The sequence below is a fragment of the Tachyglossus aculeatus genome, chromosome X2 (assembly GCF_015852505.1).
Source record: "Tachyglossus aculeatus isolate mTacAcu1 chromosome X2, mTacAcu1.pri, whole genome shotgun sequence".
In the NCBI taxonomy this organism is placed as follows: domain Eukaryota; kingdom Metazoa; phylum Chordata; class Mammalia; order Monotremata; family Tachyglossidae; genus Tachyglossus; species Tachyglossus aculeatus.
Genome location: NC_052100.1, coordinates 11202897 through 11228507, shown reverse-complemented (window position 1 = coordinate 11228507; position 25611 = coordinate 11202897). Strand labels below are relative to the sequence as shown.

The 25611-nt window shown below is 46.1% G+C and overlaps 1 protein-coding gene and 1 long non-coding RNA gene across 3 annotated transcripts in view; both read left to right on the top strand.

Moving 5' to 3' along the window:
- The first annotated feature begins 10704 nt into the window (after positions 1-10704).
- On the top strand, positions 10705-21706 carry LOC119949569. Of its 2 annotated transcripts, none has more exons than XR_005457225.1 (3): positions 10705-10866; positions 13555-13619; positions 21677-21706. It is a non-coding gene; the product is annotated as an uncharacterized LOC119949569 (long non-coding RNA). The 2 variants fall into 2 exon arrangements; XR_005457224.1 differs by having other exon boundaries at positions 10705-10928.
- Positions 21707-21776: 70 nt separating this feature from the next.
- The window catches only part of SMARCA4 (SWI/SNF related, matrix associated, actin dependent regulator of chromatin, subfamily a, member 4), an 86244-nt gene continuing 82409 nt past the window's right edge, over positions 21777-25611 (top strand). Inside the window, exon 1 of the mRNA XM_038771413.1 lies at positions 21777-21815. The gene's annotated coding sequence lies outside the window, so the exon portion shown is untranslated. The remainder of the gene's footprint in view (positions 21816-25611) is intronic.

Genomic DNA, 25611 nt, shown 5'->3' with positions numbered 1-25611 from the left:
ATCTTGTATCTACCCCAGTGCTTACGCATGGCATAGCGGACAGAGCACAGACCTGAGAGTCAGAAGGTCATGGGTTCTAATCCCAGCTCTGCCGCTTGTCTGCTGTATGACCTCGGCCAAGTCACTTCACTTCTCTGTGCCAGTTACCTCATTTGTAAAACGGGGATTGAGACTGTGAGCCCCACTTGGGACAGGGACTGCGTCCAACTCAATTTGTTTGTACCCACCCCAGTGCTTAGTACAGTGCCTGACACATAGTAAGCGCTTAACAAATACCATCATTATTATTACAGTGCTTGGCACATAGTAAGCACTTAACAAATGCCACAGTTATTATTATTATTACTATTACATTTCCCAACAGGCAAAGGAGCTGATTTGCTACATTTCACAGAAGTAAGGGGCTGTTCTGGGCAGAGCCCAGCCCCCAGGGTTCTCTTGGAGGGGCTGAGCCAAGGTCTGACCCTCTTTCTGGTCCTGAACTCACCCTTTGGCTCCGTTTTCTCCCCCCAAGCAAGGGCCTAAGGATATTCAAGACACAAGTTACCCTTTAATCAAAGAAGAGGTGGTTTCCTGGTTTTGTGGTTTAGCAACCACTGGTAATCCCTGCCGCCTTCCCATTGCGACATCCAGGGTGCCCACTCATTCAGTCATTCATTCAATCGTATTTATTGAGCGCTTACTGTGTGCAGAGCACTGTACTAAGCGCTCGGGAAGTACAAGTTGGCAACATATAGAGATGGTCCCTACCCAACAGCGGGCTCACAGTCTAGAAGGGGGAGACAGACAACAAAACAAAACATATTAACAAAATAAAATAAATAGAATAAATACGTACAAGTAAAATAAATAAATATGCCCCCACTCCTGATAGGCCCGGTACACACGAGGCCAAAGGAGATTTAAGATGCAAAGTGCTCTCGTCGGCCTCTAGAAGCAGAAGCAGAACACTAAAAATCCCCGGGAGCTGCCCAAAGACACCGAGAAGGAGCTGCCAGAGAGGAGGAGAACCAGGAGAAGATGGTGTCAGCCAAGCCGAGGTTAGATAATGCTTCCGACGGAAGGGGGTGATCCACAGTGTCAAAGGTAGCTGAGAGGTTGAGGAGAGTTAGGATGGAGTAGAGGCCATTGGATCAGGCAAAAAAAGAGGTTATTGGTGACCCTAGAGAGGGAGTTTTCGTGGAGTGGAGGGGGCGGAAGCCAGATTTAGAGGGGTCGAGAAGAGCAGGGGAGGCAGCGGGTGTAGACAACTTGCTTGAGGGGTTTGGAAAGGAATGGAAAGAGGGAGGTAGGGATGAGTTGACAGGAGATGAGGTAAGAAGCACAGGTAGAGAGGTAGATTTACAGAGCACGTGGGAGGTTTCCTCCTGAGAGACAGCTGGGAAGGAGACTGAGGAGAATTTCCTGCTATGATTTAATTATTTTACTTGTACATATCTATTCTATTTATTTTATTTTGTTAGTATGTTTGGTTTTGTTCTCTGTCTCCCCCTTTTAGACTGTGAGCCCACTGTTGGGTAGGGACTGTCTCTATATGTTGCCAACTTGTGCTTCCCAAGCGCTTAGTACAGTGCTCTGCACACAGTAAGCGCTCAATAAATACGATTGATTGATTGATTGATTGATTGAATGACAGGTGAGCCTCAAACCAGTCATGAACACTTGGGGATCAAGCAGATGCACAAAGGAATTGACTGTAGTGTTAATGGTTTGAGCAGCCTCACTGGCCCTCTGTTGTGTGACCCTGGGTAAGTCACTTAACTTCTCTGTGCCTCAGTTTCCTCATCCGTTTCCTACTCCGTTTCCTCTGCCGCTAATCTCCTCACTGTGCCTCGTTCTCGCCTGTCCCACCATCGGCCCCCAGCCCACGTCATCCCCCGGGCCTGGAATGCCCTCCCTCCGCCCATCCGCCAAGCTAGCTCTCTTCCTCCCTTCAAGGCCCTACTGAGAGCTCACCTCCTCCAGGAGGCCTTCCCAGACTGAGCCTCTTCCTTCCTCTCCCCCTCGTCCCCCTCTCCATCCCCCCGTCTTACCTCCTTCCCTTCCCCACAGCACCTGTATATATGTATATATGTTTGTACATATTTATTACTCTATTTATTTTACTTGTACATATCTATTCTATTTATTTTATTTTGTTAGTATGTTTGGTTTTGTTCTCTGTCTCCCCCTTTTAGACTGTGAGCCCACTGTTGGGTAGGGACTGTCTCTATATGTTGCCGACTTGTACTTCCCAAGCGCTTAGTACAGTGCTCTGCACACAGTAAGCGCTCAATAAATACAACTGATTGATTGATTGATTACTCCCTCATCCTGTCTCTTACCCCAGCACTTAGTATAGTACTTGGCACATAGTTCGCGCCGGAATTGTTGTTAGTACCTGCCAGTCACCCACTGGAGCAGTGGGTAATAAAAGTGGGCACGGGGTGCAGCAGTCTGAGAAGTACATGCAAAACTTTTATTTGCAAAACCCATTTATAACCCGAATGACCACAGCAGAGCGCTGATGCTGGGCTATGGAGCCATAGACCAGCAGGCAGTTGCCAAGGTAGTCACTGTGGTCTTTGCCATCCACATGGGCCAGCTATTTTTAGGAATTTTCTGAGCCTGTCCACCACATGAGACGTCCTAGGTGGTTTTTTCGGTCAGAAAACCTTCACACCGCATTTGGCATAACCCCAGCATGCATTCATCTATTTCGGGCTGTTTCACAGCTACACCTACAGGCCTGGGAGTCGGAAGGACCTGGGTTCTAATCTCAGCTCCACCACTTGTCTGCTATGTGACCTTGGGCAAGTCATTTTACTTCTCTGTGCCTCAGTTACCTCATCTGTAAAATGGAGTTTGAGTCTGCGAGCCCTATGCAGGGCAGGGACTGGGTCCGACCTGATTAGCTTATATCTACTCCAGCGCTTAGTACAGCGACTGGCACATAGTAAGCACTTAACGGAAACCATAAAAAAAAGTGAAGTGTGGGTTGGACTTTGGGGGAGGGAGAAGAGGGTGCGGTAGAGTGGTGAGACAGTGAAGGCGTGACTTTGGTAAGGTTACGTCTGATGGTTTCTATTTTCATCATCAATCATCATCAATCATGTTTATTGAGCGCTTACTATATGCAGAGCACTGTACTAAGCGCTTGGGAAGTACAAATTGGCAACATATAGAGACAGTCCCTACCCAACAGTGGGCTCACAGTCTAAAAGGGGGAGACAGAGAACAAAACCAAACATACTAACAAAATAAAATAAATAGAATAGATATGTACAAGTAAAATAAATAAATAAATAGAATGATAAATTTTATTACTGAAATTAATTAATTAAATTTTATTGCTGAAAATTAATATTTTCAGTCGATCAGTGGTATTTATTGAGTGCTTACTGGTTGCAGAGAACTGTACAAGACAACAGAGTTGGTAGACAGTTTCCCTGCCCACAACAAGCTTACAATCCGGAGGGGGAGACAGACATTAATATAAAGAAATAAATTATGGTTGTGTACATAAATGCTGTAGGGTTGAGGGAGGGGTGAATGAAGGGTACGGAAATGAGGACTTGCACACATCCCTCCTCTAACACCAACCTACTCACTGTCCCTGGATTTCATCTCTCTCGCTGCCAACCCCTTGCTCACACCCTCCCTCCTCCTTGCAACTGAGAGCCGCCTTAGACTGGTGGAAAGAGCATGGGCTTGGGAGTCAGAGGTCCTGGGTTCTAATCCCAGTTCTGCCACTTGTCTTCTGTGTGATCTTGGGCATCTGACTTCTCTGTGCTTCAGTTACCACATCTATAAAATGGGGATTAAGACTATGAGCCCTATGTGGGACAGGGACGGTGTCCGACCTGCTTAGCTTGTCACTACCCAGTGCTTAGTACAGTGCCTGGCACATAGTAAGCATTTAACAAGTATCATAAAAAAAAAAATCCTCCCTCTTTATATACAACAAACCACCACTTTGCCAACTTCAAAGCCCTCCTAAAATCATATTTCCTCCAAAATCCTTCCCTGACTAACCTCTCCTCTCCCCACCCTTATTCTCCCTCCCTTCTGTGTCAACTCTGCACTTGGGTCGGTATCCCTTAAGCACTTGGTTACTCACTCACCCCACCCCCACTGCACTTACACTCTGTGGCTTCCCCTATGTGTAATATATTTTAACGTCCGTCTCCCCCACTAGTCTGTAAGTTCCTGTGGGCAGGGAATGTGTCTACCAAATCTGTGTTGTGCTTTCCTAAGCTCTTAGTAAGCGCTCAATAAATACCATTGATTGACTGCGTCTGATCTATTTATGCTGTATCAACTCCAGCGCTCAGTACAGTACCTGGCACATAGTAAGCACTTACCAAATACCGCAGTTATTATTACTATTAGCAGTTCCCACCTCTGGTGCAGTCACTTCATCTGCCCTTTCCTCTCTCCTCTTGTTACTGCACATTCCTGGATGCAGTCTTCTGTTCTCCACTTCTTCCCTCCGTTCATTCATTGAGAGCTTACTGTGCGCAGAGCACTGTACTAAGCGGTTGGGGGAGTACGATATCACACTAAACAGACGCATTCCCTGCCCACAACGAGCTTTCGGTCTAGAGAACTGGACAGCCACCAGACCATCAGACTAAAGAGAACCTCACTTTACGGGGGTGGGTCGGGGCACCTCCGACCCTTCCGTGGCCCTTCACCCCCCACCAAGGGCCTCGACGATGGGCTCGTTTCATTGCGAGCCCGTGGTCTGGTTCTGAAGTTGCCCCCAAGAGTGAAGACCTCGACCTCTGCCCTGTAGGTGAACCCATTCCCTCCCGCCTCAGCCTTCCTGGCCCGACTCAGGTAAGATGATGATGATGGTATTTGTAAAGCGCTTACTATGTGTTAAGCTCTGGGGTAGATGCAAGCTAATCAGGTTGGATGCAGTCCCCGTCCCACATGGGGTTCCCAGTTTTAGCCCCCATTTTACAGGTGAGGTAACGGAGGTACAGAAAAGTGAAGTGATTTCCCCAGGGTTGCATAGTAGACAAGTGCCAGAGCCAGGATCAGGACCCAGATCGTTCTTCCTCCCAAGCCCGTGCTCTATCCACTAATAATAAGAATGGCATTCATTAAGCGCTTACTATGTGCAAAGCACTGTTCGAAGCGCTGGGGAGGTTACAAGGTGATCAGGTTGTCCCACGGGGGTGCTCACAGTCTTAATCCCCATTTTACAGATGAGGTCACTGCGGCACAGAGAAGTTAAGTGACTTGCCCAAAGTCACACAGCTGACAACTTGCAGAGCCAGGATTTGAACCCATGACCTCTGACTCCAAAGCCCGGGCTCTTTCCACTGAGCTACGCTGCTGGGCCATGCTGCTTCTCTAAGGTAATGAATGCGTCCTCGCAGCCTTTCCAATCTCCAGCTCCTGCTCCTTCTTATCAACTGCTCCTGTGCTGGTGAGGAGCGGGGAGCCCAGGCTTGTCAGGCCCTGAGATGCCATGCTGTGCACCCCCGGGGATCCCCTAGGCAAGGACAGGCAAACCCAGGCCAGCTACTTGTCTTTTCCAGTCAGGGGGAACCGAACCCGTACTCCCATCCCAGGCTTCCCAGTGGCCCATCCCCAATCAATCAATCAATCAATCAGTCGTATTTATTGAGCGCTTACTGTGTGCAGAGCACTGTACTAAGTGTTTGGGAAGTACAAGCTGGCAACAAATAGAGACAGTCCCTACCCAACAGTGGGCTCACAGTCTAGAAGGGGGAGACAGAGAACAAAACCAAACATATTAACAAAATAAAATAAATAGAATAGATATGTACAAGTAAAATCAATAGAGTAATAAATATGTACAAACATATATACATATATACAGGTGCTGTGGGGAAGGGAAGGAGGTAAGACGGGGGGATGGAGAGGGGGACGAGGGGGAGAGGAAGGAGGGGGCTCAGTCTGGGAAGGCCTCCTGGAGGAGGTGAGCTCCCAGTAGGGCTTTGAAGGGAGGAAGAGAGCTAACTTGGCGGATGTTGGGAGGGAGGGCATTCCAGGCCAGGCGTGGCCAGGGGTTGACGGCGGGACAGGCGAGAACGAGGCACGGTGAGGAGATTAGCGGCAGAGAAGCGGAGGGTGCGGGCTGGGCTGTAGAAGGAGAGAAGGGAGGTGAGGTAGGAGGGGGCGAGGTGATGGACAGCCTTGAAGCCAAGGGTGAGGAGTTTCTGTCTGGTGCGCAGATTGATTGGTAGCCACTGGAGATTTTTGAGGAGGGGAGTAACATGCCCAGAGCGTTTCTGGACAAAGACAATCCAGGCAGCGGCATGAAGTATGGATTGAAGTGGAATGCATCCATCTCTTCCCCTCCCGATTCTTTACGGCTGGGTCTACGCTAGTAGTGATCGTACCGAGTGCCCACTGGGTGTAATGCACAGGACTAAGCTCTTAGGAAGGTTCAACAGAATAAAGAGGCATGTTCCCTAACCACCTGGAGCTTACACTTGAGCACAAATAATTAAATGTACAATTGAACATAGATACACGTGCTGAGGATGGGACTAAAAAAGAACGCAAGTGCCTGAAATGACTGAGACAATATGACTTAGGGTGTAGGGAATAAATTGGGGAAGGCCTATTGGGGATGTGGAATTACAGGAGGGTTATAAACATGGGGAGAGCTGTGGTGCTTAGAACGGTGCTTCGCACATAGTAAGCGCTTAACAACTGCCATCATCATTATTATTATTATGTAGCAGTATGACTGAAGGGATGGAGGCAGGAGCGTAGAAAGCATGATAGGATTATTTGGGAGAAACCAAGAGAATCAGCTGGGGGGTAGCGGGTGAAAAGAGCAGACATGGGGATAGTTGGTGGAGAGCTTTGAAGCTGACTCGGAGTTTATGTTCGACACAGTGAAATGGGAAGCTAGAGGAGTTTTTTTGAGGAGATGAGAGATGTGGGCCAAGCGATGCTTCAAGGTGATCCAGGCAGCAGCGTGCGGCATAGATTGGAAGGGGGAGGGGCTGGAGGCAGGGAGAGGAGCAAGGAGGCTGATCCAATAGTCCAGCCACAACGTGACTTGAGCTTGGACCAGTGTGGAAGCTGCTTGGGTGGAGGGGAAAGGGCAGATCTAGGAATTAGCAAACTGACTGAAAGTGAAGGTTAAAGGTAGCTAGGAGTCGAGGCCGATGACTTGGGCTGAAGCAGAGGAGAAGCAGCGTGGCTTAGTGGAAAGAGCACGGACTTGGGAGTCAGAGGTTGTGGGTTCTAATCCCGGCTCTGCCACTTACTAGCTGTGTGACTTTGGGCAAGTCACAACTTCTCTGTGCCTGTTACCTCATCTGTAAAATGGGGATAAAGACTGTGAGCCCCACGTGGGACAACCTGATTACCTTGTATCTACCCCAGTGCTTAGAACAGTGCTTGGCACATAGTAAGTGCTTAACAGATATCATTATCATTATTATTATTATGACTAAGGTGGTTGGTTTCTAGGACACAGAGCACGGTGGTATTGTCGTCAGAGAAAGGAAAGTTACGAGTGGGGTTAGGGATAAAAATTTCAGACATGGTGAGTTTAAGGAGATGTCCCTGGAGGCAAGAGGAAATGCAAGACCGTAGAGCAGGAGAGAAGCTTAGGTGGTGAGGTAGATTGGGAGTCATATAGGGACTGTCTCTATGTTGCCGATTTGTACTTCCCAAGAGCTTAGTACAGTGCTCTGCACGCAGTAAGCACTCAATAAATACGATTGAATGAATTGGCATAGAGGTGGTAATAGAAGCCATGCTAGCACTCCCTTCATGCCCTCCAGATCAAACACAGAACAGGAGTAGGGGACTAAGACTAAGGCCATGCACAAGACCCACATTTAGGAGATGAGAGAGACTGTAGGCTCACTGTGGGCATGAGGCCTCCAGGAGGCCTTCCCAGACTGAGCCCCTTCTTTCCTGTCCCCCTCGTCCCCCTCTCCATCCCCCCATCTTACCTCCTTCCCTTCCCCACAGCACCTGTATATATGTATATATGGTTGTACATATTTATTACTCTATTTATTTATTTATTTATTTATTTTACTTGTACATTTCTAGCCTACTTATTTTATTTTGTTGGTATGTTTGGTTCTGTTCTCTGTCTCCCCCTTTTAGACTGTGAGCCCACTGTTGGGCAGGGACTGTCTCTATGTGATGCCAATTTGTACTTCCCAAGCGCTTAGTACAGTGCTCTGCACATAGTAAGCGCTCAATAAATACGATTGATTGATTGATTGATTGAGGGCAGGACTCATGTCTAAAACTCTGCTGTATTGTACTCTCCCAAGTGCTTAGTACAGTGGTCTGCACACGGTAAGCCCCCAGTATATACCATTGATTGAAGAACTGTGGAAAGAGCTAATGAATGAAACGGAGGAAACTTGTCCAAAATACACAATGAATAATTTCCTGTGGAGCCCAATGGCGATATCCAGTCTCCCTTTCCCAGTAACTGAGTTCAAATCAGCTGAAACTGAATCTTAACAGTATTCCACCCACTTAGAAACGGTGTTCTTCGGAGCCACCTTCAATTCCTGTTGCAACAGGTGGATGGGCAGCAGATGTTAAGACTGATGAGTGGGTATCCTAGTTAAATAACTATCTCACTCGGTGAGATGAAGGTGGCTCTTAAACACATCCTTATATATACACAGGCTCAGACATTATTAATTTAAGTCCACTGGGGCAGGGATTTGTTTGAACTTGTGCCCAAACCTATTACCAAGTCACCCCTCCCCCAGCCAGACGCCTCTCACTGAGCCTTCAGTGTTCGGGTGGTAGTAGTGACTTAGCCAGCTCTGTAGGCTTTGTACTAATGAGGGTTGAAACCATATTGAGAAGCAGCGTGGCTCGGTGGAAAGAGCGGGCTCGGGAGTCAGAGGTCAGGGGTTCGAATCCCGCCTCCGCCACATGTCTGCTGTGTGACCTTGGGCAAGTCACTTGACTTCTCTGAGCCTCAGTTACCTCATCTGTAAAATGAGGGTTAAGACTGTGAGCCCCACGTGGGACAACTTGATCCCACTGTATCCCCCCAGCGCTTAGAACAGTGCTTTGCACATAGTAAGCGCTTAACAAATGCCATCATCATCAGCCCCGTTTTCCAGATGATGGAACCGAGGCCCAGAGAAGTGAGGTGACTCTGTACCTCATCTGGAAAATGAGGATTAAGACTGTGAGCCCCACGTGGGACAACTTGATCCCACTGTATTCCCCCAGAGCTTAGAACAGTGCTTTGCACATAGCGCTTAACAAATGCCATCATCATGAGCCCCGTTTTCCAGATGATGGAACTGAGGCCCAGAGAAGTGAGGTGACTCTGTACCTCATCTGGAAAATGAGGATTAAGACTGTGAGCCCCACGTGGGACAACTTGATCCCATTGTATCCCCCCAGAGCTTAGAACAGTGCTTTGCACATAGTAAGCGCTTAACAAATGCCATCATCATCAGCCCCGTTTTCCAGATGACGGAACCGAGGCCCAGAGAAGTGAGGTGACTTGCCCAAAGTCACACAGCTGACAAGTGGCAGGGCGGGGATTCGAACCCATGAACTCTGACTCCAAAGCCCGGGCTCTTTCCACTGAGCCACTAAGACAGGGTGTAGGGAATAAATTGGGGAAGGCCTATTGGGGCTGTGGAATTACAGGAGGGTTATAAACCGGCAGGAGCCCCACGGGGGACAACCTGATCACCTCGTATCTCCTCCAGCGCTTAGAATAGTGTTTGTTTGGCACATAGTAAGCGCTTATTATTACTCTCACATATTTTAGTCCTGCTCGTCATCCCATCTCCCCAGACTGAGCCCCTTCCCTCCTCTCCCCCTCGTCCCCCTCTCCATCCCCCCATCTTACCTCCTTCCCTTCCCCACAGCACCTGTATATATGTATATATGTTTGTACATATTTATTACTCTATTTTTCTTGTCCATATCTATTCTATTTATTTTATTTTGTTAGTGTGTTTGGTTTTGTTCTGTCCCCCTTTTAGACTGTGAGCCCACTGTTGGGCAGGGACTGTCTCCATATGTTGCCAACTTGGACTTCCCAAGCGCTTAGTCCAGTGCTCTGCACACAGTAAGCGCTCAATAAATACGATTGATGATGATGATGATGATGATGAGCTCCCCGCCGCTTCTGACAAAAAGGCCCCTCCCGTTTCCAGGTGTCCTCTTCCCAAAGTTATTTCTTCCTCCCCCACACACAAAAAAAACCCTCTCTCTTCCCCTTTCTACGTCGCTCTTTCCAATGGGACACACCTTCAGGGCATCCCGTTCATTTTTCTCCTCAGGACAACCTTCCTCCTCCATCCTGTCAGGAGGGGGCAAGCGCAGCGACCGCCCCCCCCCCCCCCTCCCCGCCCGCCCTTCGCCGCAGTGGCGCCATCAGTGCGCATGCTCCACGGCGTGGCCCGAGAGAGATGGCGGGGGGAAAGCTGGGAAGAAAGACTGCTCCGCGAGCGCCGCCGCGAGGTACCCGGAGAGCGCGAGACGGCGGACTTTCTCCCGCGCGCGGGCACGCGGAGAAAGGCAAGCTCGCGCCAACTCCGCCCACTTCCTCTCGGCGCCCTCCATTGGGGGCGGCGGCGCGCGCGCGCGCGCGCTCGTATTCAGAGACGGACGGTGGCGTGGCGGGCCGTGAGACGCATGCTCCGCCAGCGGCTGAGGGGCGGGGGGCGCGCGCGCGTGCGCGCGGAGGAGAGAGAAAGAACGGGGGAGAAAGCGAGCGCGAGCCACCGGGCCGGGGACGCGCGTGCGCGCGGGCGCGCGCGAGGCTCCCCTTTCCCGGTACCGACAGCGACGGGCATTTTCTTTGTTTCGTGAGGTTGAGAGAGAGGCCCTCTCACAGCCCCGGGCTGTGCTGCCGTCGTGGGCTCCTCCTGGGACCCGGTAAGAAAGGAGGCCGCGGCTGTTTAAAAAAAACCGGGTGATTTTCCTGCCCTACCTCGGAGGTAGGTTTTGAGTGGAGATGGGGATCCAGGAGCGGAGGGGCCTCGAGGGTGTGTGTGAGGCGAGGGGGGGGGGCGGGAGGTCGCCGTCGCCCATGCCGGCGATACGGCGGCGCCCGAGGGTCAAGAGGTTTCGCCTGGGCTCCGTACTGGAGGAGCCGCCGACCGCTGAGGGGTGGACACCGTATCGAAGAGTACGAAGCTACGGGTTACAGCTCTTTTTCGCATTTGGCTCCTTCCTACCCCACCACGCCCGTACCCCCCCCCCCACCCCCTCAGAAAACCACCACCGGGCCTGCCATTTAGCCCCCGTTTGGACTTTCTCCTCAGCATCATCAATCGTATTTATTGAGCGCTTACTGGGGGCAGAGCACTGTACTAAGCGCTTGGGAAGTACAGGTTGGCAACATAGAGAGACCGCCATCATCATCATCAATCGTATTGAGCGCTTACTGGGGGCAGAGCACTGTACTAAGCGTTTGGGAAGTCCAAGTTGGCAACATATAGAGACCGCCATCATCATCATCAATCGTATTTATTGAGCGCTTACTGGGGGCAGAGCACCGTACTAAGCGCTTGGGAAGTCCAAGTTGGCAACATATAGAGCCAGTCATCATCATCAATCGTATTTATTGAGCGCTTACTGGGTGCAGAGCACCGTACTAAGCGCTTGGGAAGTCCAAGTTGGCAACATATAGAGCCAGTCATCATCATCAATCGTATTTATTGAGCGCTTACTGGGGGCAGAGCACCGTACTAAGCGCTTGGGAAGTCCAAGTTGGCAACATATAGAGCCAGTCATCATCATCAATCGTATTTATTGAGCGCTTACTGGGTGCAGAGCACCGTACTAAGCGCTTGGGAAGTCCAAGTTGGCAACATATAGAGCCAGTCATCATCATCAATCGTATTTATTGAGCGCTTACTGGGGGCAGAGCACCGTACTAAGCGCTTGGGAAGCCCAAGTTGGCAACATATAGAGACAGTCATCATCATCAATCGTATTTATTGAGCGCTTACTGGGGGCAGAGCACCGTACTAAGCGCTTGGGAAGTCCAAGTTGGCAACATATAGAGCCAGTCATCATCATCAATCGTATTTATTGAGCACTTACTGGGGGCAGAGCACCGTACTAAGCGCTTGGGAAGTCCAAGTTGGCAACATATAGAGACAGTCATCATCATCAATCGTATTTATTGAGCGCTTACTGGGGGCAGAGCACCGTACTAAGCGCTTGGGAAGTCCAAGTTGGCAACATATAGAGACAGTCATCATCATCAATCGTATTTATTGAGCGCTTACTGGGGGCAGAGCACCGTACTAAGCGCTTGGGAAGCCCAAGTTGGCAACATATAGAGACAGTCATCATCATCAATCGTATTTATTGAGCGCTTACTGGGTGCAGAGCACCGTACTAAGCGCTTGGGAAGCCCAAGTTGGCAACATATAGAGACAGTCATCATCATCAATCGTATTTATTGAGCGCTTACTGGGGGCAGAGCACTGTACTAAGCGCTTAGGAAGTCCAAGTTGGCAACATATAGAGACAGTCATCATCATCAATCGTATTTATTGAGCGCTTACTGGGGGCAGAGCACTGTACTAAGCGCTTGGGAAGTCCAAGTTGGCAATATATAGAGACATCATCATCATCAATCGTATTTATTGAGCGCTTACTGTGTGCAGAGCACTGTACTAAGCGCTTGGGAAGTCCAAGTTGGCAACATATACAGTCATCATCATCATCAATCGTATTTATTGAGCGCTTACTGGGGGCAGAGCACTGTACTAAGCGCTTGGGAAGTCCAAGTTGGCAACATATAGAGACAGTCCCTACCCAACAGTGGGCTCACAGTCTCTGAATCCCCTTTCAAGGCCTAGCGTAACCCCTAGTTATCTCGCTCTCTAATCTTACTTTGCTCTTTAATGCCCCCCCCATTTTTTGGTTTTTAAACCCTGCCTACCCTCCTCGGCGAAACACTTCCCCCAGTCCCCCTTAAATGGGGGTGTGATGTGAGCGGCAGGTTGGGAAATAAACCATGAGAGCCGTATTGAAATCGATTTTGTCATAGGAGAAAGATAAAAATGCCCCCCCCCCCCAATTAAAAGGGGCAGCGATTAGAAAGCGTAGATTTTCCAAGAGGCTTCTCTTATTGATTTTTTCTCTCTCTTCTGGACGAGAGGGAACAGTTTCATCTCTTTTGTTGCTTCAGCAGCAGTTAACAATAGGCTGTTGTTTGACCAGCTCTCTGGAGTTTTTCTGGGGTCATTGTAACCCGCTTTATCTAAAACGTTGTCCTCACATTTTATTTGAGATGTATTAGTAGTTGCTCAAACGTGGAAAAAAAAATAGCAAGTCGGCAGGCTCTGAAGCCACCCAGGCAAGTAAAACATGAAAATCAATTTCTCAGAAGAACCCGCCCCCAGGAAAAATCAAGCACGAAGGGGCAAAAATGTAAGAACTCTTAGCAGTGAAATGAGGCAGTGGGTTGTTTGATAAAAGAAAAAAAGTGTTTTCCGTCGAAAACACCCAGTATACTTGTCTTTATGCACCCTTCAATTTTGTTCTATTTAAAAGCTATTGCACTTTCAATTTTAATTAATGTAGTATTTTCATTCCCCCTTTTAGGTGACGGCTTTATTTTAGGGCACAAGTTATATTTTGCGTACTTCAGAGGTGAGAAGAGAAGAAAGGTACCGTTTCTTGGGGAGGTGACAGTAGTTTGCCCTTTTTAAATTTACTTTTGGTTAGATGATACTTACGGTGTTCTAGGATCGGTATTGTGCTGGGCACAGCTCAGTAGTTGCCTAGTTTACAGGATGTGCTTTAAAACTTTATGAAATTTGCAAACTGAAAAATAATCTGTTCATTTCGGGTGATTAGCTTTTGAAAGAAACTTAATTTTTTAGGGTTCTAATTAGTGTCTTATGCCCCTCAGGTACTAAACTACAGTAAAATATAATTGGGTGAGTGTTGTTTAAGAGACTTGCTTTTTAGTTTAAGGAAAATTTTTCAAATTCAGTTAATGGAATTTGAGTGCTCACTATGTGCAGAGCACTGTACTAAGCGATTGGGTGTGACAAAATTAGCACCCAATTCCTGCCCCAAACAAGCTAACAGTCCAGTGGGGGAGACTGACATTAATATGAGTAAAGTTAATGCACCTTAATTTGGGGGAGAGGGTGGATTCAGCCTCAAATCAGCCTTTGGGCAATATTGGAAAAATCCTGGTTAGTGCTCCTAATTGGTTCTGTGAAAATAATCTTAAGTGAAAGTGTTAAACGAAGCACACTAATCAATGGCGTTTGAGTGCCAGGCCCTGTACTAAGGGCCTGGTAATGTGCGATATAATATAGTTGGTAGTTGTGATCTCTGCCCTCAAGGAAGCAGTTCAAATAGGGTGAGATTTGAGTGATTACCATGGACTGTACTAAATGCTTGGGAGAGTTCAGTATAACAGAATTGGTAGACATGTTCCCTTCCCACGAGAAGCTTTCAGTGTAGAGGACTGAATGTTTAATAAATTAATATTCAGGTAAATATATACATAAAAATATTACTATATGTTCAAGTGATGAGTGTTAATGTATCCCAAAGGTCAAAAGAAGACCAAGGTAATAATTGTGATATTTAGGTGCTTAAGTGATCTGCACTGCACAATCATATCAGACACAATCCTTGACCTGTAAGGAGCTCACAATTTGAGGGAGAGAGAACAAGTGAAAACCACCTATTTTGCAGGTGAGGTAATTGAGGCACAGGGAAGTTAAGGGACTTGCTCGTGATCACACAGCCATGGTGATTAAAACCCAGGTCCTCTGAACTTCCAGACCTGTGCCTTTCTCACTTCAAGTGAGAATAGCTGATACTTTAGCTAGTGCTTTAGTATAGCCAATATTAAGCCATCTGGTCAACTAGCAGTGTAGCGTACCAATAATAAGAATATGTATTTAAACAATTGAATGTTTAAATCTGTATATCTGATTTAATGGTCACCTACATCCATTTTCCGAGTTGGTTGCTTCCTGCAGCACCTGACCGCTTAAAGAGCCGATTGTTGCAGGCCTGGCTGGCTATGTGTGGTATCCCTGTTGCTTCCCAGCAGAGTACCACTACATTGTGTTATTTGAGATTTGCTTCGGTGTCATGATTTACAGAGAATTCTCTAACATGAAGGCTGTGTTGTTGAAGAAACTCATTCTGGGAAAATGGCTGAATAGTACCAGTGATTCAGTGGGAATTGATTGTTTTGGGGTATGTGGTTCTAGGATACTGCCGCTGCTGACATTTTTATACAAATTCCTATATTGTTGAATCCACTACTTAGCGGGACACTATACCCTTGCCACTCCATACGATTTTATTGTATTAAATGCTGTAAAGTTGAAAAAGCATTAAGTAACATATCAGTTGTGTTTATTGAGCATCTACTGTGTGCATAGCACCTGGGAGAATACACGCTGAATTGGTAGAGCAGTTCCCTGCCCACAATGAGCTTACAGTCAAAAAGGGGAGACAGACATTAATGTAAATAAATTAAATTATGCATATGTACACAAGGGTTGTGTGGCTGAGGGAGGGGTGAATAAAGGGTGCAAATCCTAGTGCAAGGGTGACACAGAAGGGAGTGGAAGAAGAGGCTTAGTTGGATGATGTTTTCATAATAAGGCTTTGAAAGTGGGGAGAGTGAGCATCTGTGGGATATGAAGGAGGGAGTTCCAGGCCAGAGGCAGGACATGGGCAAGGGCTTAATGGTAAGGTAAAAGAGACTGAAGTACAATGAGTAGGTTGGCATAAGAAGAGTGAAGTGGGCAGGCTGGGTCGTTAGGAAATCCGGGAGGTAAGGTGGGAGGGGACATGATGATTTAAAGCCAGTGGGAAGGAGTTTCTGTTTGATGCGGAGGTGAATGGGTAACCACTGGAGGTTCTTGAGTGGGGGAAAAATGGACTGAACAGTTTTGGAGAAAAATGATCTGGGTAGCAGAGTGAAGTATTGATTGGAGTGGGGTGAGACAGGAGGCAGGGAGGTCAGCAAGGAGGCTGATGCAGTAATCAAGGTGGGAAAGGATAAATGATAGAAACGGGTTAACAGTTTGGATGGAGAGGAAAAGGACGGATTTTAGTGATGTGAAAGTTGAACCGACAGGATGTGGCGACAGATGGAATTATATGAGTTGAATGAGAGGGTTGTTGAGGATAACACCAAGGTTACGGGCTTGTGGTGCTGCCTTCAGTGGGGAAAGTCACGGGGACAGGACTTGGGTGGGAATATGAGGAGTTCTGTTGGGACATGTTAAGTTTGAGGTGTCAGTTGGTCATCCAAGTAGAGCTGTCCTGAGGCAGGAGGAAGTACGAGACTGCAGAGACGTAGAGAGATCAGGGCTGGAGATGTAGATTTGCATATCGTGTCCATAGAGGTGGTAGTTGAGTTCCTGAAGGGAGTGGATGTAGACGGACTACCACAATTAGGCGGTGGGAATCAGAGAAGGAGTTGTGAAAAAGACTGAGAATGAGTAGCCAGAGAGATAGGGAATCCGGGAGAGGACAGTGTGAGTGAAGCCGAGGTTGGATAATGTTTCCAGAAGAAGGGGGTGGTCAACAGTGTTGAAGGCAGCTGAGAGGTCCAGGAGGATTAGGATGGAATAGAGGCCATTGGAATTAGAAAGGAAATCATTAGTGACCTTTCAGAGGACAGTTTTGGTGACCTAAACCAGATTGGAGGGGATCAAAGGAAAGGAAGTAGAGGCAGCGAGTGACTCGAGTGACTCGCTCAAGGAGTTTGGAGAGGAATGGGAAGAGGGAGGTAGCGATAACTGGAGGGAGCCATGGGAGAGTTTTTTAGGACAGGCAAGACATGAGCGTGTTTGAAAGCTTTGATGAAGAAGCCACTGGAGAGTTGGTCAGGGAGGGGGCAAGCATTTTGATAAGGTGTGAGGAGATGGGATCAGAGGTACAGGTGGAGGGAGTGGATTTTGAGAGGAGGTGGGAGATCTCTTTACTGCTGGGAAAAATGGGAGAGTTGAGAAAGCGACAGGATGAGGGAGGGACTGACTGGAGAGGAGCAGGGGGCATTTTCGGGAGATTACACCTCGGTGGCTTCAATTTTCTCAGTGTGTGGCCAAGTCATTGGGGGCAAGAGTTGGGGGAGGCGGGGGGGGACAGGAGGTTTGAGCGGGGAGTTAAACCTCTGAAGCAGCTGGTGAGGGTAATGGGCAGGGGAGTTGATACCATATAGCACAGTACGGTTGAAGCAGAGGCTGGGAAGTGTAGCTACATCACAGTCTGACCGATGCCGCACGTGCGGGCTCATAACCACTTCTTCCTACACCTACTCTTTCTATTTGGACCAACTTGTGGACGGTGTTTTTCCCAGAATTAATTAGTGGTATTTGAATGCCTATTGAGTGACCTTGGACAAGTCACTTCACTTTTCTGTGCCTGTTACCTCATCTCTAAAATGGGGACTGTGAAGCCCCATGTGGGACATGGGCTGTGCCCAACGTGATTAGCTTGTATCTATCCCAATGCTGTAGTACAGTGCTTGGCACATAGCGCTTAACAAATACCATTGTCAAAACAAAACAAAACAAAACACACTGTTCCCTCATACTCCAGTCATGTTTACTGGAATTGGGTGCATTACAGTTTATCTATTTGCAGGATAACTAATTAGTACAGTGCTAAGCGCTTAGTACAGTGCTCTGCACACAGGAAGCGCTCAACAAATACGATTGAATGAATGCAAATCACAGCAATTGTGATTATCCCTGTAGACAGCACCACTATCCTTCCTTCTCTCAAGTCTGTAACCTTGGCATTATCCTTGACTCCTCTCTCTTATTTAACCTACATATTCAATCGATCACTAAATTCTGTCAGTGCATCTACCGCATCATCACTAAAATCTGTCCTTTCCTCACCATCTCCAAACTGCTACTATGTTAATCCAAGCACTTATCCTGTCTTGCCTCCTTGCTGACCTCCCTGCCTCCTGCCTCTCCCCACTCCAGTCCATCCTTTGCTCTGTTACACTTCTACAAAAACATTCAATCCATATTTCCCCACTCCTCAAGATGTATGGTTGCCCACCACCTCTGCATCAAACAGAAACTCCTCACTATTGGCTTTAAAGCAGTCAGTCACCTTGCACCTTCGCTTCTCTAATGCCAGCCTGCTCACTGTACCTCATTCTCGTCTCTCTTGCCACCGACCTCACGCCCACGTCCTGCCTCTGGCCTGGAACGCTCTCCCCCTTCATATCTGACAGACAATTACTCTTCCCCCCTTCAGAGCCTTTTTGAAGGCATATCTCTTCCAAGAGGTCTTCCCTGACTGAAGCCCTCCTTCCCCCTTCCACTCTCTTCTGCATCACCCTGACTTGCTCCCTTTATTCATCACCCCCTCTGAGCTCCACAGCACATCCATAATTTATTTACATTAATGTCTGTCTCCCCCTTTAGACTGTAAGCTCGTGGGCAGTGAATGTGTCTGTTACATCGTTATATTGTACTCGCTCAAGCACTTAGTACAGTGGTCTGCACACAGTAAGAGCTCAATAAATACGGTGGATTGAATTGTGTGTCAGCACTTAACAGTGGGCCTGTGTATGCCAAACACTGCTATCTGTGTGTGTGTCTTTGTGTGAGAGAGAGAGAAAATCGGAGTGTTATGGTAAAGTACAACAGTGCTTTAAAGAACGCCAAGCAAAAAAAAATTTCAATGGTACCAATGTAGAAAAGAGCAAATCTTCAAAATGGGGGCTGCTGTACTTTTTGTTACACGCTTCGAAATGGCACCAAAGAAATTTCTTTCTGCTCCTCTTTGAGATGCTTATGCGTGTTGAAGATATTTAGCTCCACTTCATAAATAATTGTATTTTGGGAGATAACTAAAAGTAATTTCTAGTTCATTCGTCATATAGAACAAAACGATCATTTGACATAATTTTTTTCCTCTCCAAAAATGCTATACTCTGTTGCATTTTATAACAAAATTATTTGTGTTAATCTTTAAAAATATTTTGAAGTTCAACACGATGTACTATCACTTGTTTGATTTACACGCCTCGCAGTTGTGGAGGGACACAGGATGGCCAGTGTGGTCTAGAACACGGACCCACGAGTCAGTCGATGTAGATGATCTCAGAATTTAATGGATTTAGATAACGGACTCTTTTCCGGTAAAATTCTCTCTGAATCATCAGTATTTATTGAGCATCTACTGCACGTAGAGCACTGTACTAAGCACTTGGGAGAGTACAGGAGAATTAGTAAACAATCCTTGCCTTTAAGGATTTTACAATCAAGCAGGGGAGATGGACACTAAAGCGAATTACAAGCATGGAGAATAGAGTATAAAGAAATGAACATAAGTGCTGTTGGGGGTGTGTGAGTACCCAAGTGCTTACCTAGCATGGAAGTGCTGAAGTGGCACTAAGGGAACATAAAGTGGGGAGATTAAGAATTTTTCCGGGAAGGACTGTTGGAGGAGAGCGGTGGGCCTGTTGACTGTGAAGTGAGGGGTGGCGGGGGGAGTTCCAGGGCAGCGGGGAGCATGTGAACAAGAAGAGATCAGTGGCGGGAGAGACAAGAGTCACAGTGGGTAAGTTAGCTTGAGGGCAGTGAAGCGTAGGAGCCGTGTTTTAGAAATAATTGTGGTATTTAAGGGCTTCCTATGTCCCAAGAACTGTACCAGGCTCTGGGGTAGATCCAAGATCATCAGGTCGGACACAGTCCGGAGTAGTGGGAGGAGAGGGAATGAGTAGGGGGGAGAAGGTGGATCAGGGGCTTTTAAAGCCAGTGGAGAGGAATGGGCAACCATTGGAGGTTTTTGCAGGATGGGGAGAGGTGTGCAGAATGATGTATTGGGAAAATGATCTGGGCAGCTAGTGACTGGACAAAGGGAGATGAGCGAGGAGGCTGATGCGCTAGTCAAACCAGAATATAAGAAGTGCCTGGATCGGTGGGGTGGGCACTTCGATGGAGAGGGAAGGACAAATTCTGGAAATGTGTAAATGTTCTCATGTGTTCCCAACTGCATACAGTGTTTTGCCCTAGTAAATGTTGATATTATGTTCGTGGCATGAGATAGTGTGTCCACTGATAGCAAACTAAGTTTATAGTCTGCTCTTAGCAAAATTAATTGCTGGAATAAATGGCATTTATAATTTTTTTAAAAAGTACTGGGTAATGGAAACTAACTGCTTTGGGTCAGGGAGGCCTGGAACCAGTATGGTGTACTGTGTAGGAGAAGTTTAAGGGAAAAACAGGCTTAAACTGGAACACTTGCAGAACATTGCAAAGTAAATAATCCTTTTACAGTTGTCTCTACTGTTCTGGATGTCACCAGAATAGTTGCTATATGATTTATGGAATAGAAAACAAAGGGAGTGACTGAATTTATACAAGTGCGAGAAGGCATTTATTAGAAAAGACATGGACATAATTTACAAGCTCTTACTGCATCACTGGATTTGTAGTTAATATTTCTAGTCTTCAGAACTGTAAATAAGCTTTTGACATATAGTGTGTGCTACCAGGCTGCTTATTAATTGATATTACCCTCTACATCAATTTTAATTAGTGTTTATTCTTGAATATCATTTATCAGTTGAATTCCAGAGGTGATTCCAACATCCCAGCAAACATTTTGTTTTATGAAGCAGTTCTGTTTTGTATCGTTGCAAGCATATCTTTGACTCTGGGGATTCCAGTGGCTCTACAAGTCTCTTCCCCTCCCTCCTTGCCCTCCACACCACTCCTTCCAGCTGGCCTGCAGTCTGGAGACTGCTTTGAGACCACCCAAGTTAGGCGTGAGGTGGCTAAGAGTGTGGAAAAACCTCAAATGCTTTGTTGATTAAGTGTAAATACTGATGACAGAATGCGGGGAACAAGCTCAGGGATGGGTGTGTCCCCCCAAATATTGGTTTTCTCTGCACAATTCAGTAACTGCTGACATTAGGTAGTTTCAAGATTAAAATACATTTTTTTTTCCTGAAAAAGTGTTTCCAAAAAACCCTTTTCTTGTGCTGCAAAGCCATTCTATCTCCAGAAACGTAAGGCATCCTAGTTAAGTGCATTTGGTATATTTCGCCTCCTTGAACCAGGATAATGAAAAACTTAACACTATACAGGTAAAGAATCTGCCCCACTCAAAATTATGGGGCTATAGTTTTAAAGTACGTACCTTCGGTCTTGATAGGGGAGATTGATTTTCAGTAACAAAGCAACTGGCACGTCATTTTGTTCTCAGTTTGGTAAATTTTCCATCCGACATTTGGAAAAGGTGAGCGCATATGGTGACATTGTTTTTAAAAATATCCCATTTTTCATAGCGTTTCAGTAAAACACACTTCCTTATTGTTAGTCGGGAGCGTGAACAGACAATTGCAGTTTAAGATTTTAAAGAGATGGGAGAAACAGGTGAAAAAGGAATGAACTACCGCTGGAAGGAAGTTAGGAAAAAATATGAACAACATGTCAGAAATTAGATTTTTGAGAACTGAGGGGATTCGTAAAGGACAGCACAATTGTAGATGATTGCTTTAAGACTGTAAGCCCCACTAGACTAAACTTCTTGAGTACTTTGCTGTACTCACAAGTGCTTAGCACAGTACTCTGCACATAATAATGATAATGATGGCATTTATTAGGTGCTTACTATGTGCAAAGCACTGTTCTAGGCGCTGGGGAGGTTACAAGGTGTTCAGGTTGTCCCACGGGGGCTAACAGTCTTCATCCCCATTTTACAGATGAGGTAACTGAGGCACAGAGAAGTTAAGTGACCTGCCCAAAATCACACAGCTGACAATTGGAGGAGCTGGGATTTGAACCCATGACCTCTGACTCCAAAGCCCGCGCTCTTTCCACTGAGCCACGCTGCTTCACATAGTAAGTGCTCAATAAATACCATTAATTGAATATGATTAATAAATAAAATGAATAATCCTGGCTATTACTAATTGCTGAATGTGTCATTCAATATAGGTAACTAGACATGGATTCAATATGTTCTTGAGCTTTAAAGATCCAGAGAAGAAAAATTTAGCTGTCTGCATTTCACAGGTCAAACGAAGCAGAATATATCACATGTCCTTATTGAAGTCACAAGTAATGGATTGTTTTTAAATAACTTCTGTTCTTGTGAGCAATTGTAGTAGCAATTCGCTTGTAAAGACAGAAGTACTTTAGAAAACAGATAGGTTGTCATGTAAGCCGTAAAGAAATTCACTACTGCATTACTAGGTAGCAGAATACTTGCTCTGTACTCAAAAAAAAGTAGAAATACAAATAAAGTCATTAATGTTAAGAATTTCCAATCTTTTAGTGTCTTTGGTTTCCATATAGTTTTTCTTTGCAGGAGAAAATGAAAATGCAGCATTTTAATCTGCAGAAGAATACTGGTTGTGATTGTGACTAAAGCTAAATTAGATAATTGGAAGTTTAGACAAAACTGAGTTTGGCTTTTTCGGACAATAGTGAGCCCAACTTTGTCCAAATTTTTTTCCCCTTATATCAGAGCTGATTTCATCTCAAGATTTATTGAAGTTTGATGAACATAGTAAGCGCTTAACAAATATCACTAGTATTATTATTATTATCAACCAGCATTGTATCTCCAGTTTTAGTAGACGTATATTTAGGACATTAGAAATGGTTAGGTTGGCAGTCACTTCAGGTAAATGCACAATTTTAATCTATAGAACACTGGTTCTGAAGCCCATTATGGGCAGGGAATGTGTCTGCTAATTCTGTTGTATTCTCCCAAGTGCTTAGTACAGTGCTCTGCGCATAGTAAACGCTCAGTAAATGCCCGCTACCGATGACTGAAGCTAATTCATATAACCTAAATGTTAGATACACCTGATTTGGCTTTCTCGGACCTCTGCGAGCCAAACTTTGGCCGAGCATCAGGATGAACCTGGGGACCAGATGTTGATGTAACGGGAAAGAGGAAGGAGGGAGGTGCCGGGGGAAGGAAAAGATGCTCACTGATGTGTCTCTCCTTCCTCCGCTGCTGCTTTTGGGGCCTTGCCAGACACCAGAGCTGGGGCTGGGGGGCTCAGGGGGAAAAGATGAATGGTGCCAGGACAGGAGAGAAGAGCAGTCTGATGAGCACAGCAGGAACTCCACAGGTCCCTGGGTATCCTGCCAGGAGAAAGCAAAGTTAGAGCTGTACCTTTAGCCCCCTTTTGACTCTTAAGGAGCACAGTGGGCTACCGACAGCAATTCTTCCATCCCCACAGTAGCTAAGGCCTCGCCCCCTTGGTGCTAGGAGCCTGGCTGCCATTCAGTAATATTTATCGAGTGCCCACTCTGTGCTAAGTGCTCGGGAGAGTAGACACAATCCCTGCCCTCAAGGAGTCTGGTTGGGGAGACAGACACTGAAATAAATTACTGCTAGGGGGAAACCAGAGAAGTTAAAGATCATGCTACTGGGGGGAAATTTCGTAGTAAGTAGGTGCTGAGGTGGCAGTAGGGAGATAAGGTTTTAAAAGGGCTTTGAAGGGAAGGCTGAGGAGTGGTCTGCAGGATCTGAAGGGAGAGGGAGGATGTGAGCAAGGAGTTAATGTCAAGAGATGATAATGTGCAGTAGATTGGCTTGAGAGGAGTGAAGCCTGCCAGCCGGATTGTAGTGGGAGAAGAGCAAGGATGAGTATAGGGGAGAATTCTGATTGATGTGGAGAAGAATGAGTAGCTATTGAAGGCTTTGGAGGAGTGAGGAGACGTATGCAAAATGATGTCTTAAGAAAACCATCTGGGCAGTAAAGGGAAGTATGGACTGAAGAGGGGAGAGGCTAGGTATGAATGTATGTGCATAGGCAATGCAGAAGGGAGGGAGAGTGGGTCGGGGGTGAGGTTAGTGAGGAAAGGCTTCTTGGAGGAGATATGAAGATATGATTTTAGTAGGGCTTTGAGGATGGGGAGAGTGTCTGATAATGGCGAGGGAGTTCCGGGTGGGAGAGAAGGCAGCTGAAAGGTCTGTGGGCTTTAATTTTGTTCAAAAGAGGTCTTTTATACTATTTTCCTAATGGGCTTACTTGATGCTGATTGTCGGACCTCAACCTCTTTGAAGCGAGCAGTGCCACAGTGAGAGGATCACAAACTTGTAACATTCTGTTGCCATTTTGCCATTTGGTTATGTACCACTGACAACAGAAGTGTGGTAGGATACATTCTGTAACAGGAGTTCCCAACTGGTGGGGTGGAGCATACCAGATGACTAGGCAACCCTGCTGCGGGCCCCGGCAATTTCAGTGTGCTTTCCATCTTTGGTTTCACCTTGTGTGAACAGATTGTCGCTCGCACTTGGGAAGCTGGGAAATTCAAATCGCAAGTGATATGATGCGTTCCGCACCCACACAGCTCTTCATTTCAAGGTTTGCAGAAGATAATTCTCAATTGTCCCAAACTATTTAGAGAATTTCTAAACAAATGACATAATCCATCTTGCACCCACACATATCTTCATTTCAAAGTTGGTAGACGATAATTCTCAATTATCCCCAACTGTTTAGAACATTCCATACAATAATGTCAGAACAATAAACGCCCTCTCTTATTCTCATTCTGTATTGCAACCGTAATTAGTGATACCTTTGTTCCTAGGTGATCAAATGTGACTCCTTGTGATTTGTGTCAGAGGCCACTGTACTCAGTTCTGCTGCTCTATGTATTGGCTCATTTAACTTTTTATAGATTTTCTTAGGTATTCACTCAGTTGTATTTATTGAGCACTTAACCTCGTGCCAACCACTTGGGAGAGTACAATGCAACAACAAACAGACACATTCCCTACCCACAATGAGCTCACAGTCTAGAGGGGAAGAGACAGAAGTCTGACACTTAAATCTGAATTGCAGTATCTGCATGCTCTAAGGATCGTCCATTCGAGAGAGCATTTTAAAGGGAGCTAAATCAACAGTTATCCCTGATATAGATTTAGCTTTACACTTCTTTATAGTAAAAAAGCTAAATGTTTATTGGTAAACACTCTCTGAATTTAAATTAAAATTCTGCTTAAAATTTTTTTGTTAATGTAAAATACCGATTAAAATAAAACTTTGAAAAGATCAAAATGAACTCTTTACACCTAAGTGTCTGCATAGGAACTAACGTATTGGGGATGATTGAGAGCAAAAGCCCTGACATTGTTTTTATCACCAGTTTTTTGGGGGGCTGGACTTTCAGCCCATTTCTCTAGCAAGACCTGAGAGGAGCTGAGAAAAGTTTTTTTTTTAAAAAAACAAAACAAAACAATAAAAAGAACCAAATTAAGTCTTTCTAGTCCATTAGCTCTTTGAAGCCTCTTTGAGCCCCTCTAATAATTCTTCCCCCTTTTTCTTCCCCCACATTCAATCAGTGGTATTTATTGAGTGCTTAATGTGTACAGAGCAATGTACTAATCTCTTGGGAGAGTACAGTACGAGTTGGTAGACACTTTCCCTGCCCACAAGGAGCTCACAGTCTAGAAGGTTCTCAACAGAAAGTTGGTGCCCATATTTGCAAATTTTCTATTCATGAATGAAGCGCTTTCTTTTTTTTTCTTGATTCCAGCCTTTGTTACCAGATAAGTGAACTATTCTGTAAATCTGCAGTTTCTAAACTTCTAGCTGAAATTTGGGTACCTGACTGGATTTTAGCTCTCTTGTTTTGATATCTAACTTGGATAGCTCCTCTTTCAGTT